The sequence below is a fragment of the Phascolarctos cinereus genome, unplaced genomic scaffold (genome assembly GCF_003287225.1).
Source record: "Phascolarctos cinereus isolate Bilbo 61053 unplaced genomic scaffold, phaCin_HiC Scaffold_4;HRSCAF=312, whole genome shotgun sequence".
NCBI classification, from domain to species: domain Eukaryota; kingdom Metazoa; phylum Chordata; class Mammalia; order Diprotodontia; family Phascolarctidae; genus Phascolarctos; species Phascolarctos cinereus.
This window is the reverse complement of record NW_027555847.1, coordinates 519,713,309-519,728,952: the sequence shown is the minus strand read 5'-3', so window position 1 is coordinate 519,728,952 and position 15,644 is coordinate 519,713,309. Positions and strand designations below refer to the sequence as shown.

The 15,644-nt window shown below is 38.8% G+C and overlaps 1 protein-coding gene across 7 annotated transcripts in view; it reads right to left on the bottom strand.

The window, feature by feature from the left end:
- LDLRAD4 (low density lipoprotein receptor class A domain containing 4) overlaps nt 1–15,644 on the bottom strand; it is a 578,389-nt gene that overhangs the window by 501,857 nt on the left and 60,888 nt on the right. For 5 of the 7 annotated variants that reach the window (XM_078153535.1, XM_020985600.2, XM_020985593.2 and 2 more), the window contains exon 2: nt 5,996–6,128. The exons of the other annotated variants lie outside the window; for them this stretch is intronic. The gene's annotated coding sequence lies outside the window, so the exon portion shown is untranslated. The remainder of the gene's footprint in view (nt 1–5,995; nt 6,129–15,644) is intronic. 7 annotated transcript variants of the gene reach the window in all.

Genomic DNA, 15,644 nt, shown 5'->3' with positions numbered 1-15,644 from the left:
CCTTTTGGCTATAGATAAATGGAAAGAAAGATAGGTTCTCCTTAGAGAGGGAAACAAGGAGTTGGGAGAGTTGGTTTTATTGAACACTCAAGAGTAACAATAAGTGTTATTTTATGGGACAGTCATCCCTTATCATATTTGTGATGAACATAAGCAAAAATACAAGATAATTACAGCTTATGCACCAACATCCGCTGCAGAGGATGAAGAGGAAGAGAAATTCTACAAAGAACTTGACAAGACTCTAATAACCAAGTCAAATATACTTTGATTTCAATGCAACAGTGGATATAGGGGAAGATAGCAAAAAGTACTGTATGTTGCAAACTATGGCTCAATTTTAACAAACGAGGTCAAAGTCTTATAAACTAATAATAATAATAATAGCTAATATTTATATAGTGCTTACTGCATGCCAGGCCCCATGCTAAGCACTGTATAATTATTATCTCATTTAATCCTCAAAACAACCTTGGGAGGTAGGTACTATTATTTACTCCATTTTACAGATGAGGAAACTGAGGCAAACAGAAGTTAAGTAACTTGCCCAAGGTCAAGCTAGTAAGTGTCTGAGGCTGGATTTGAATTCAAGTCTTGCTGACCTGAAGCCAGCCCTCTATACACTGTGCCACCTAGGTATTCCACAACTTAGAAGCCTATGTAACTGGAGGACTGGGAATTTCAGTCCTGTCCTTGGCATAAGAGCAACATGCTTTGCAACCCACATGGAGGCTTGATGAGCTTGCTTCTGGGTATGCCTATTTAAAGCGGCCCTTTCCCCATTTAGTGCACACACAGGTGTTCACTTAATGTTTCCTGTTGGCTTCCTTCATGGTGATGAAAAGAATTTTAACTATGCTGAGCTGGAACTCAGTGTGCATACAGAAGGCATGAACAGACATTCTCTTTCCTTGGCAGCTTGAAGGAGGAGGTAGAAATGCTATGGACCTCCAGGAAGAGAAGTCATAGTTAGCAAGAAATAGCACCTGAGCCCGGTGAGGTTTAAGCCAGGTAGACTTAAGTTTGAGTCCACTCTCCCCAGGGACCAAAGGCAGATAAAAGGCACCGAAATAATACTTGTTGACTGACTGATTGACTAATGACTGAGTGATCCCCTAAGGAGAAGAAAAAAGGAAGGAAGGAAGGAGGGAGGGAGGGATGAAGGTAGAGAAGGAGAGAGGAAGAGAGGGAGGGAAGGATGGAGGGAGGGAAGAAGGAAGGAAGGAAGGAAGGAAGGAAGGAAGGAAGGAAGGAAGGAAGGAAGGAAGGAAGGAAGGAAGGAAGGAAGGAAGGAAGGAAGGAGGGAGGGATAAAGGCAGAGAAGATAAGAGGAAGAGAGGGAGGGAGGGAAGGAAGGAGGGAGGGAGGGAGAAGCAAAAAGGAAGGGAGGGAGGGAAGAAAGAAGGAATAAAGAAAGGAAGAACTAGATCAACATCAGACTGGTTACAGATGTAGAAATCATATCAGATAACTTGTGTATGTGCAACCATAACCATCAGCTAGTTAGAGCAAAGGTCAAAAGCAACATCAAGTTAGCAGAAAGGCTAAAGATTAAAAAGAAGACATTGATGACAATTATAACAACTTCAACGTGACCTATTCATATAGGCCATAAAAGCCAAAAAAAAAAAAGAGGATCTGAAAAAAAACTAAAGATACTGACCTATATTATCATGATTTCTACTAACACTCTAACCAATGGAAAAGCCATCATAAAGAGAAGCCAAAAACCCCTAGAGAAACCATCTTAGTTAGCAAAAACTACACATCATACAAGAAAGTTAAAATGGCATTTAAGATGAAGTTGGAAAAGGCAACTGAACTGGACCAAGGAATTTCCACTAAGGAAATCTGTGCCAGAGGCAACCCGATCTTGTAAACACTTTAGGATCACTTTCCCAACTATTGCAGGGAGAAGGGCCAAAATGACCTACTTGCTTTTCCTTATGTGACATTCCGTCTCCCAGGTTGATGACTTTACCCAAATGCTTTTCCTCTTCATTTTTATTTTATGGAATCCATATCTCAATTCAAGGCACAGATCAACTGCCACCTTTTATATTATCTTTCATGATTCCCCTAGCTGTTGGTGTTCTTCTATCCCCAAAATTAATTTCTATTTACTTTGTGTATATTTTTATTTGCTTAGATAAATGCTGTTGTAAATGCCACTTTCCTCAATAAAATAGAAGCTACTTGATGATACATTTTTTTTTGTCTTTGCAATATCAGTACTTGGCATAGGGCTTCCAAGAAGCCTTTCCCAATCCTCCTTAATGCTAGTTCTTCCTTCTGAGATTATCTCCAAATTTGCAAGTAGTCTCCACAATTAGACTATGAGCTCCTTGAGGTTAGGGACTGTTGGGGTTTCTTTAGCCTTTCTTTGTACCCCTCATTTAGCACAGTGCCTGGTACATAGTAGATGCTTAATAAATGCTTTAAAAATTCCTTTCCCTATCCCTCTTAACTCTAGAGCCTTCTCGCCATTTATAATTTCCTGTTTGACCTACACATAGCTTGTTTGTACATAGCTGTTTGCCTGTGTTATCCACCCATTAGATTATAAGCTCTTAGAGGGCAGGACCTTTTTTTTTACTTTCTTTGTATCCTTAGAGTTTAGCATGGTGCCTGGTATATAGTAGGTGTTTAATAAATGCCTTTTCCCATCCCTCTTAACTATAATGCCTTCCCTCTACTGATCATTTCCTATTTGTCCTACACATAGCTTGTTTATACATAGTTGTTTGTCTGTGATATCCCCCTCCCATTAGATTGTGAGCTCCTTGAGGGCAGGGACTATTGTTTGCCTTTCTTTGAATCCCTAGCACTTAGCATAGTGTCTGGCACAATGTAGGTACCTAATAAATGTGTATTGACTGACTATAGACTTGAATTGCCTTCCATAAATGGGAACTTAATAAATGCTTCTTGAACTGATAAAGATACCTAAGAAGTAGAGGAAAACGGAAAATAGTGTAACAAAAAAATAAAAGCTGAATGAGAGGACACCAATAACTACTGACGCATGCACAAAACTAAAAAGAATGTGGGTGCCCATCATCTGGACGATGGCTGAGCAAACTACAGTACCAGAATATAATGGAGTATTATTGTGATATACAACCCAACAACTCTGAGAAGTTCAGAGAAACCTCAGAAGACTTGCTTAAACTACTGCAAAGCAAAGAAAGAACTAAGACCTAAACATACATGACAGCCACAATAACATGAAGGAAAACAATGCAAAAAAGATGCCAGAATTACATCTATAATTACATTGATTATCTGGATTCTACAGTCCTAACAATGAAACTCACTTCCAATATCATAGTAGAGAAGTGATGAACTAGTAATAACAAAACAAAAGTCACCTATAAAATGTTTTAAAACAATTACACATTTGTTTAAATCAACAAAAAAAGAAGTAACAGAATCACAGATCTAGAGTTAGAAGGGCCTCAGAGTCCATCTAGTTGTACCTCCTCATATTATAGATGAGCAAACTGAAGCCCAGGGAGGTCAAGGTACTTCCCAAGGTCACATAGGTAGTAAGTATCAGAGTCAGGATTTGAACCCAAATCCTTTGACTCAAGAGCCAGTATTCTTTTCATCATACTGCACAATAAATGTAGCTTTAAATTTGTTCTGTCTCGTCGCATCAGGTAAAACTAGGTGTAATCAGTAGAAACTGCAGAGAGCACATTTTAGCCCCATGTAAGGAAAATTTTCCTAACAATTACAGTTGAAGAAGTTGCAAAGAGGACATGCCTCTGGTACTGATTGGGCTAGAAGGCCTTTGAGGCCCCTTACAGTTCTGACATGCTATACAGTGATACTACACAGTGAATTCAAATATTCCCCCCCAAAAAAGGAAGTACACTCAATAGGAGTGGTCCATCAGGGGAAAGCCAAAACATTGAATGGTGGCTGCTAAAGCCTGCATTAAAAGGAACTGAACTAAAAAAATAAAAATAAAAAAAATTTTTTTTAAAAAGGAACTAAACTATGGCCAGTTACTTTTCCCAATCATGTCCACCTGGCACATTCTTTAATAGAATACGGATGCTCCAAACATGACCACTATGAAGTAAAGCTAGGGGGATATCACCCAGTAGAAGGTAAGTATTCACTACACCACATTAAGTTCCTCACTAGAGTGTAGTTGCAGAACACAAACATATAACCATACCATGCTTACTTAAGCTAGGTCCATGAACTTGTCTTAATATTGTGATAACTGTATTTCAATATAATTGGATTGCTTTGCAAACCTATATATTTTATTTTATGCATTTTAAAGACATTATTCTGAGAAGGGCTCCTCAGTGGTCCGCCAAAGTGGTCCATGCCATGAGGCAAGGCAAGCACTAAGCATTTATGAGGCATACACTATATGCCAGGCACTGCGCTAAGCACTGGGGAGAAATATACGATCAAAAAATAAAAACAGTCCCTGCCCTCAAAGGGCTTACATTCTAACGGGGAAGCCTGCACAAAAGGGAGACGAAAAGCTGGGGGGAGTGGTGGAGGGGACTGTGTGAAGGTATCCATACAGGAGCATAGTTCTGAAGACAGGAAAGGCAGAAGCAGAGCTGAGAGAGGGATGAAGGCTAGCTGGCTGGGGGCCTTACCCAAAATGGAAGCTACAGGAACTCAATAATGGAAGAAAGAAAAGTCAGCGTAGCAGAGGGATGTTGTATGCTGAGAAAGCTGGGGAGACTGATGAACGTCCAGATGAGTAGGCTCCAGGGACTGAGGGTGAAGCATGGTGTCAAAATCTAGAAAGCCCAAAGCACAGCTGGAAGGGAACAAAAGTTGGCCAGCCTGGGCCCCCCTTCAAAATGGAAGCTCTGGGAGGAATTTCTGAAAGAGACCAACATAGCAAAGGGACGTTCCAGGATAAGGAAACCCCATAAAAAGAGGTGAAGAACTTCTCAACTACACAGATACTTTCTACTTGTTTTTAATCAGTTCACTCTGTGCAGTGTTGTGCTATGGTGCCTGGTTCGGAAAACAGAGAAAGGAATAGGATGAGCCAGGAGATTCTATTTGATCAAAACCATCTCACTTATTCACAAGGAAAAATAAATAATGAAGTCCTTCTGTCTTCAAGCTTAAGAAACATCTAAGTGCTTTCTGCATGAGAAAGGAAAAGGAAAAAAGAAAAGGCAGAGACAACAGAGCTGAAATCCTGCTTGATTTAAGGCTGAGAGGCCACTGTCAGTGAACTGTGAGCTAGACGTGCCATTCTCGTAACATTAAATTTGCAGGGGGAAAAGTAACATTCAGAAAATGCAAGGCCTGTAACATTAAGACCTTTTCTTATTTGAAGCCATACAGCCTTTCCTCATTCTTGTGGGTTTCAATAAACTGAAAGGCACAGAATGCTATAAACTGATTTGCTAGTTTCCATGCATGTTGCCAAATTTCCAGTTCTGCAAAACCAATTTCAGAGAGAGGAAGAAAAAAAAAGCAAAGCTAAACTAATTCTTTGTACTTTTAGCCTTACTCCAAATATGGGGTAAAGCATTTAGAAGAAATGGGATTAATCTTTGGTAACCAAGGCAAATATTAATTTGTTTTCTGTCCTTTTCCTTTCCTTCTTCCTTCCTTCCTTTCCTTAATCACTATTTTGTTTCACAGTCATTTCCTCCTCAAAGCTCTGGAAAGGTTTTGAACTGTGGAGGTTGCCAAACAATGACCTTGTTGTAAGCCAAAGTTCAGTTATTTTTAAGGCATTTACTTTTACTATCTTTTAGCTGAAGCAGTACTCATGAAAATCCTTCCAAACCACTAAATGGCCTAAGAATTTTTACAGGTTAAAGTGTAAGAATACTGCATAACTTCTAAACAGATTGGTTTTGGCTTTGCCAACTGCTTCCCCCCCCCCCATATATGGTACAGTCCAAGATCAACTAGGAAGGTGAAGGAGAAAGAAACCAAACCATGAGCTGTTTCCATTTTCAACAATCTTGAATTGTGGTGGGAAACTAACCTAAAGGGCAGGAGGAACTGTGTGGGGTGCTGTTTCAGCTGCTAAGCAATCAAGGAGGAGATTATCTTGAGAACCAAGCATTTTATCTGCGGCTTCGACAATCACAACTTCCCTCCGCCTCAGTTTTGCCCAACTGTAAAAGAAACAAATATTTGATACTGTCAGACATGCTTACAAAGAAGTGTTAGTAATTCCCACCTCCATGATATTTATTAAATTCATCCTATTCTTCCCATTCCTACTACCTTACTACGACTAGTACATAGTACATTCCCAAACCTTAGTTTGGGCCTTATCATCTCTCACCTAGACTGTTGTAGCCTAATTGGGTTTCCTGTGTCCCTCACATTGCTGTCCCACTCTATTAAAAAATGTCAATGGCTCCCCATTACGTACTCAAAACAAGCATAAATTCCTTACTCCCTATTATTGTTCCTTACTTTCAAACCCTCCACAAATATGGTTCCAGCCTACTTTTATAGCCTTATCTCACAATTCTCTTTTTCACATACTCTATATTCCAGCTAAATTGAATTACTCACCATTATTCCCATATTCAATCTCCATTCTGTTAACTGGAAGAGATGGATTCTCCTCCACCTCACCCCAATCTCTACTTTTTGAAATCACTCCTTTCCTTTAAGGGCCACTTAACACTAACTCAGTTGCTACTTTGTTGATTCCCCCAGCTAAAGGTGGTCTCCCTCTCTCTCTCCTAAAATTCCTCATAACACTTTTTCTGGACCTCTACTTTTGACTTATTACATTCTTGTTTTGCATCATAACTATTTATGTACACGTCTTATTCCTTCCCTCTCATTTAGAAGTTTAGAAATTCAGTTCTCTCGTTAATCACTGTTCTAGTCTTGTGTCAAGGAAATCTGTTACCCTTGAAGGAGGCAGGTAGACACCAGGCAGTGTGGTCTAGAATCTTTACACCACCAAGCTATCCTTCAAGGATGTCTGGTTTGTTAATCCAAAGATGTCTGGTTCCACTATCTCTAACCTTACAGGTGGACTTGAACAATAAACATTCCTTTGTCACAGGAGGGAAGGATGGTTTGTTGCTAATCTCTAGTCTCAATTTCTAACCAATCATATTGTCCTCCACACCTCAATTCTGTAACCAATCATACTGATTTCTCCATTCATGACATTGAGCTCTTTTAACCAATTATAACTTGTTCCTTACCTATAAAGTCCCGCTCTTTGTGCTGTACTCCTCAAAATCAGAAAAGTGAATTGCCCCCCTCATTCAGGGTCTTAGCTTTGCTGAGGAATCTGAGATCCCCTATTTATTGGTAAATTCATGCTTTACTAATAAATTAATCATGCTCAGAACTCTGTGCCTCACTTTACCTTATTTTGACCACTTGCTATAGATAGCTTAGATTTCTTCTCTTAAAAAGTGCCAGTTTGTATCATTGACCATTTATCAATTGGGGAATTTATGAGTGGTTATCAATTAGGGAATTTCTGAGTGGTTTTTAATAAACCAGTTAGACTATTTTTTATTTCTAGTCAAAACTTCACTGAAAAGCAAAAGGTTCTTATAAACAAATACAGCTGACCATGGCAAAGAGATTCTCAGAAGTGATCATTTTGTCTTTCAAAGTTCATGATGGCATTGTGAGCTACATCTACTCATGAAAAACCAGTAAGCTACATCTTAAAAATTGAATTGCTTAATATGGCCCACTCCTGCATATCTTTATAATGGTGATAGAAACTGGTCTACTGTGATCATTCTGGTCAAATTCCACTTGGGCAGGTAGCAACTGTACCTACTCCCTTCCCTCTGCACACATAGCCACCACCCTGGTTCAGGTGGAGGAACAGTGGCCATCACCTCTACCAGGATTATTGCAATAGACTCCTGATTGGTTTCCCTCCGCCTTCTTCAATCCATCATTGTATCCATTGTTTTTCCAAAAGTACAGGTGTGACCATATCACTTCCCTACTCATTAAACTCCACTGGTTCCCTATTAACTCTAGAATCAAAAATGAACTCCCCTATTTAGCATTTAAAGTTCTTTACAACCTTGTTTCAACCTACCTTTCCAGCTTGATTATACATGACTCTCCTTCACATAAACGATAGCCCAGCCAACATGGCCTTCTTGTTGTTGCTCACACACAACCTGCCATTTGCCATTTCTTTGCCTTTGCACTGGATGCCCTCAAGCCTGAAATGAACTCCCCCTTCAGGGAAGATCCCTTCATCTCTCTGGGCCTGTTTCCTCATGTGTAAAATGAGGTGACTGGACTAGATTAGCTCCAAGATCGCTTCTAGCTGGAGCTCAATGATCCCAGGACCTCCTCCTTGGAGAATTCCTCCTTTCCTTCAAAGTTCAGCACAAGCACTGCTTGTTGTCCTTTGCTCTTGAAGAGGATCAAAATGGCATCACTATGTTGGGGTCAAGGTACAGTGTGTCTGACTGTGGCTGATCAGACCAACATGAGATTGGAAGGCTCTACCACAGGTCAGGCACAAATAGTCCATGTGAACATTTGGAGTGGAGATGTCTGTAAAGCACAAGCACTATCTTCCATAGGAAGCCTTTCCTGATCCAAGTTCTTAGTGCCTTTCCCCCAAAATCACCTTGTGGTTATTTCGTACATATTTTGTAAATATTTATATAAGCATATGTTTTTCCCCTGGACTAGATGACTTCCAAGGGTCCCTTCTAACACTGACATTCTGAAAACTTTCACCTGGGGGGATTAGGGAAGACATCTCCCTTCAGAACTCTCAAAGCACTTTGTTCTTGCCCTTGTCCTAATCACATATCTCTATCTTTGGCATTACATCAATTGGTGTATAAGGGTTAAATTCTTTATCCAGTTGTAAGCTTGCTGTGGTCCTCAGCATCCTTCGTATTGTCCTCATTACTTCTGTACTGAGTGAGGTTGTAGAGTAGGTGCTCAGTAAGCATTTATTAGAAGCAGCCTGATACAGTGGAAAGTGCTAGAGAGGGAGTCAGCGGACCTAACTTAGAATTCTAGCTCTGGCCCTACAACTTATAGAATCTTGGGCAAGTCTCTTACTCTCTAGGGTCTCAGTTTTCTCATTTATAAAATAAGGAGGCTGATTTTGAGCTATGAAAGAAAGGTAATTAAACTCTTCATAAACTTTGATCCATATGTCCCCAAGATGGTCAAATATAGAAACAAACTTCTAATACATACCCAAATATTCATAGCCACACTTTTTGTGGAATCAGAAAAATGGAAACAAAGTGGACACTCATCAACTGGAGAAGGGCTGAACAAAATACAGTATATGGATATAAGGGAATATTAGTATGAAGTAATTAATGGTGACTGAGGAACTCAGAGAGAAATGAGAAGATTTGTATGAACTGGTACAGAATGAAATAGGCCAAACTAGAACAACAACATACACAATTACCATAACAATGTATAGGAAAAGATCACGAGAAGCAAGCTTATCCATGAGTAACTGAAAAATCAATAATGGACCTTTTCTTAACTGTTTTTTTTTATTACAAGGGATGAGTTTGATTTGGAGGTTATATAAAAAAGACAGCGGTGTAAAAGCAAAAGGTATCAATAAAACTCATTTAAAATAAAATTAAGAAGTTTGACCACATGATCCTTACAATCCTTTCTAGCTCAGTATCTATGATCTTCTGGATAAACAGACTATATGCTTAGCTAAATAGCATACCCTATTCACCAACAGATCTAGATAAATAAGAGTTTACTAGGTTCAAACATCACTGTGAAGATTTCTCACTGACAACTGGCAAGTATCACATCCTGAAGATTTTTTTTTCAGCTTTAAAATATAATACCAGGGGGAGCTAGGTGGTGCAGTGGATAAAGCACTGGCCCTGAAGTCAGGAGGACCTGAGTTCAAATCCAGCCTCAGACCAAACACTTGACACTTACTAGCTGCGTAACCCTGGGCAAGTCACTTAACCCCAATTGCCTTTTAAAAAAAAAAAAGATATAAAAAATATAATACCAAATGCCATTTTTCAAAGTCAAGGCAAAGAGGGTTCAGCACCTTCCCCAAGATCAAAGATGAGTATTAATTAGTATGAGAAAAGAGGACAAAATTCCACACCTGCAAGACCTCCGGAAAATACCCAGCCCAAATGCTTCAGCAGAAGGCAGGAATGACATTATTCCACCTAAGAATCTCTGAAAGTCAAGGCAGACATGAGCAGCCTGCCATTCTGCTCTGCTCTGCCCTCTCAAAATCATTGTGCTGTGACAAGTTCCCAACTTTGGCATCTTCTCTGGTGCCCTGTGTAAAACTTGCCCCCAGAATCCATGACTTCTTCTCAATCATCAGCTTAATAATAAAACATATTATGATCAAAGGGACTTATAATACTGAAGATAAATCTGCCTTTTTTTAAAAACCAGATCCTCAGTCCTCTCAAAGTCTGTTGATGAGGAGGCTTGGAATCTTCCAGCCTCTGAAAGACTATATTTGAAATAACTTGACAAAATGGCACAGTTGTGAAATACATCCATGTGGTCTCTTCAGCAGCATCTTTTCTCAGCAGTGCATCATGAAAAGCTTTATAAACAAGAACCAATCCAGACTTGAAATCTTGGAAGAAGGAAAAGGATGTGGAGAGACTGTTCACACAACCTCACACACAGCCATTTCCAGAATGAAACATTAAACAATGCAACAACACTCATTGCGATATTGAATGGAAAGGAAACCCTGTGGAATCTAATGTAAATCATATGCTCAATATCTGTCTAAGATTGGATTTACCTAAGTTATAATAAAGGTTCACTTATGAAAAAAATGAGAGTCCACTCACCTTATCTACCCTAATGAAGGGAACAAAGGTGTAGATGATTGGAAAGTGGCAAGCATTCTAAAAAGTCATTTGTTTGGGGTAGGGGTGGGAAACCTTTGCCTTTGGCGAGTATAGCCCTCTAGTGCTTCCCCTTGACTGAACCCAAACTTCACCAAACAAATCCCCTTAATAAAATGATTTGTTCTGTAAAATTTGGACTCAGTAAAAAGGCCACACCCAAGGACTTAGAAGGCCACATGTGTCCTTAAGGCCACCAGTTCTCTTGGTTTTGGTGGCTTAGAAAATGTTTTTTCTACTTACACTTAAATCTGGGTGTGCCTGATATTCTGGGAATTCAGTTGAAAACATATAATGAAGTCAGGCTATAAAGATTTGACACAAGCCTGATCCAGTTTCCCCAGCCTGACCTCTACTTAACTATTCATTGCTCTTTTTGAGCTAATGCAAAGTATTCCTCTAAGCAGAGATAGCTTCTTTTGCTTTTTTTCCCTGCTGACTGCACAGGATCATTAATAGCTATTCTTTCTGTTGGCTCTTGGAAATACCACCTCCAAACATTAATATAGATAAGGTGAATGGATTCTATTTTTTTATAAATGAACCCAAACAGTAACTTAGGTAAATTCCATTCTTTAGTAATGAATTGTTAGTGTGAGGTGAATAGAGGGGCAGGCAATAATAAATTATCAGTCATTTTCTTACAGTTCTCTTTCAGGACTGAAATATTAAGAATAATAGCTCCCTTGGAGGAGCCAAGATGGCAGATTAAAGACAGCATCTCAGCCAAATTCTCCCAACAGTCCCCTCCAAACTTTAAAATAACACCTCAAATCAAATTTTGGAGTGACTAAAGCAACAATAGATCAGGGTAAGACATTTTTCCAGCCTAAGGCAATTTAGTAGGTTGGAAAGATGTTTTGTGACACTGGAGTGGAGGCTAGCCCAAAGTGCCACAGCAGCACCTGCAGCTTCAGGTTCAGACCAGAACCAGTAAGGAAGGTTCAACAACTGGTCAGAAAGAGATTAAAATGGCTGGCACTGGATATAGCTGGCACTGGTTGGCAACTCTATTGCCTATCTGTAGTTGTGGCTCTCTTTTCCAGAGCAGAGAGTCACAAGAGAACAGGGGCCCTGATCACATTTCCAAGGCAGCTGTGGGGGAATAGGTACCTTTCCTGGGTAAAGAGCAAAGCACAGACCAGGAGAGGGGTGACCACACCTCTCCCCAGATCACATCACCTTGAAAGCACCAAAAACTTGCAGACCTCCCAGAACTAGCTCTGAAAACAGCAGCACAAAAAAGCCTGAAGCTTGGCACAATGCTTCCCCACCCTGGGGTGAGCAGGACCCAATTTGAACATAAAGTTCAAAATCAAGAAATAGGCGGTAAAAATGAGCAAAAGTAGTGTCAGGAAAGATCAAGACACAAACTCAGAAGACAACAACAATGTGAAAACATCTACAACCAAAGCCTAAAAGAAAAATGCTAATTGGACCCAAGCCCAAGAATTCCTAGAAGAAAAATGAAGAAAGAGATGAGTGGTAGAAGAAAATTTGGGGAAATGAGAGTGATGCATGAAAATTATGTGAAAACAGAATTAACAGCTTGGTAACTGAGGCACCAAAAATACTGAAGAAAAAAACACCTTAAAAAATAGAATTGGCCTAATGACAAAAGAGGCACAAAAAATATCACTAAAGAAAACAACTCCTTAAAAAGTAGAATAGGCCTAATGGAAAAGGAGGTACAATAATTCACTGAAGAAAATAATTTCTTAAAAATTCAAATCAGGCAAGTGAAAGCTAATGACACCACAAAACATAAAAAAAAACAATAAAACAAAATCAAAAGAATGAAAAAACGAAAATGTGAGATATCTCACTGGAAAAAAAACTAACCTGGAAAATAGATTGAGGAGAGATACTTTAAGAATTATTAGACCACTTGAAAGCCATAATCAAAAAAAAAAAAAAGAACCCAGACATTGATGGAGTACAGGGTTTGGAAACCCCCTCCTTGAACTCTTCTTGAATTCTCCTATTTGATCAAGGAAGTCTCTAGAGGTCACCTGAGGCTATAATCCTATCAACTGGCCTTTCCTTATCACCTATACACAATCTACCAATTCTCTGTTACCCTTAACCTAACTCATCCCTCTATTATCTGTTACCTCTAGATGCCACCCCTCCAATTCCCATTCTTGATCCTGTCTAGACCCCATTCTTGACCTCCAAGTCACTCCCATCAAGATCCTCCCTAGACCCCTCCTCCAGTCAGCCCAGCTTACTGGCCAGTCCCATCAAGATACCCCTTCTCCCAGACCCCTCCTCCAGTCACTCCAAAATACTTGGCCACTCCTAGATCCCTCCCACAGTCTTTCTATATATAAAGTTTATCTTATCTCCATTAAAATGCTCAGATTCTTAAAATCTGGCCAATATCTCACTAATGCTCAGATTCTTTAAGAGTCTGGCTAATATAGCAGGTCTTTAATAAACCTGGTCTTTTGGCTGAGAGGACCCATGTCTCTTGCTCTTGATATTTTGGGGTCCCAGAATCCCTGAACCTCAACAACATATTACAAGAAATTATCAAGGAAAACTGTCCTGATATCTTAAATCTAAAGGACAAAATAGAAATTGAAAGAATCTACCAATCTTCTCCTGAAAGAGATCCCAAAATGATAACTCCCAGGAACATTATATCCAAATTCCAGAGCTCTCACATCAAGGGGGATATTGAAAGCAGTCAAAAAGAAGCAACTCAAATATCATGGAACTAATAGTCAGCTTCACACAAGACTTAGCAGCTTCCACATTAAAGGAGTGGAGGGCTTGGAATATGATATTCCAGAAGACAAAGGAGCTAGTATTACAAGCTAGAATAATCTCCCCATACAGGGAGAAAGAAAGAAAGAGAGAAAGAAAGAAAGAAAGAAAGAAAGAAAGAAAGAAAGAAAGAAAGAAAGAAAGAAAGAAAGAAAGAAAGAAAGAAAGAAAGAAAGAAAGAAAGAAAGAAAGAAAGAAAGAAGAAAGAAAGAAAGAAAGAAGGAAGGAAGGAAGGAAGAAGGAAGGAAGGAAGGAAGGAAGAAGGAAGGAAGAAGGAAGGAAGGAAGGAAGAAAAAGGAAGAAAGAAGAAAGAAAGAAAGAAAGAAAGAAAGAAAGAAAGAAAGAAAGAAAGAAAGAAAGAAAGAAAGAAAGAAAGAAAGAGAAAGAAATTTAATGAAAGAGAGCACTCTCAAGCATTCCTGATGAAAAGACCAGAGCTAAATAGAAAATCTGACATTTAAACACAAGATTCAAAAGAAGCATAAAAATGTAAACATAAAAGAGAAATTATAAGAGACTCAATAAAGTTAAACTGTTTACTCTATGGGAAGATAATACATGTAATTCCTAAGAACTTTATCAGTATTAGGACAGTTAGAAGCAGTCTACGTAGACAGAATGCACAGATGTGATTCAATTATATTGGAATGGTCTCAAAAAAATGAAAGGGTGAGAAAGGGAAACAGAGGTAAGGGAGAGGTAGAATGGGGAAAATTATCTCACATAAAGGAGGAGTGCAAGGAAGAGCTTTTACAATGGAGGGGAAAATGAGGGGAGTGCAATGCTTAAATCTCACTCTTGTCTGAATTAGTTCAAAGAGGGAAGCATGTGTGTGTGTATACATACATACATACATATATATACATACACACACACACACACACACACACACACACATATATATATATATATATATATATATATATATATTTTCTGAGTGTCTGTGTATATAGATATACATACTCACACTCAGTTGGGCATAGAAACTAGCATACCCAATGAGGAAATAGGAGCAGAAGGGAATAAGAGAAAAGAAGTAGAAGGAGTAACAAAATGGGGTAAAATAAGACAGTGGTCAGAAGCAAAACAGATTTCAAAGGAGGGACAGGAAAGGACAGAAAGACAAAGAGAAGAAAATAGGATGGAGGGAAATACAAAGTTAGTTGTGAATGTGAATGGCATGAGCTCACCAACAAAAAGAAAGCAGATAGCAGAATACGTTGTTTAGAGACACATTTGATACAGAAAGACACTCACAGAGTTAAAATAAAAGTCTACAGCAGAATCTATAATGCTTCAGCTGAAGTAAAAAAAAAGGCAGGGGTAATAATCATGATCTCAGATAAAGAAAAAGCAAGAATAGACCTAATTAAAAGAGATAATCAAGAAAGTACATTCTGATAAAAGGTACCATAAACAATGAAGTAATATCAAAAAAAAAATTCACAGCAAATTTCTGTGATAAAAGCCCCACTTCTCAAATATATATAGGTAACTGAGTCAATTTCATAAAAATAAGAGCCATTCTCCAATTGATAAATTGTCAAGGGATATATGAACAGGCAATTTTCAGAAGAAGAAATCAAAGCTATGTATAGCCATATGAAAAAAATGCTCTAAATCATTATTGATTGGAGAAATGCAAATTAAAACAACTCTGAAATACCACTTCACACCTATCAGAAATGACAAATGTTGGAAGGGATGAGGGAAATTAAGTACACTAACAAATTGTTGGTGGAGTTGTGAACTGGTCCAGCCATTCTAGAGAACAATTTGGAACTATGCTCAAAGAGCTGTAAAACTATTCATACTCTTTGACTTAGCAATATCACTCCTAGGTCTGTACCCTAAAGAAATCAAATAAAAAGGAAAAGGACCTATGTGCTCTAAGAAATGATGAGGGGGATGGTTTCAGAAAACCATGGAAAGACCTAAGTAAACTGATGCGAAGTGAATAGAACCAGGTGAATGCTAGCCACCTCCAGAGAAAGAACTGATGAATTC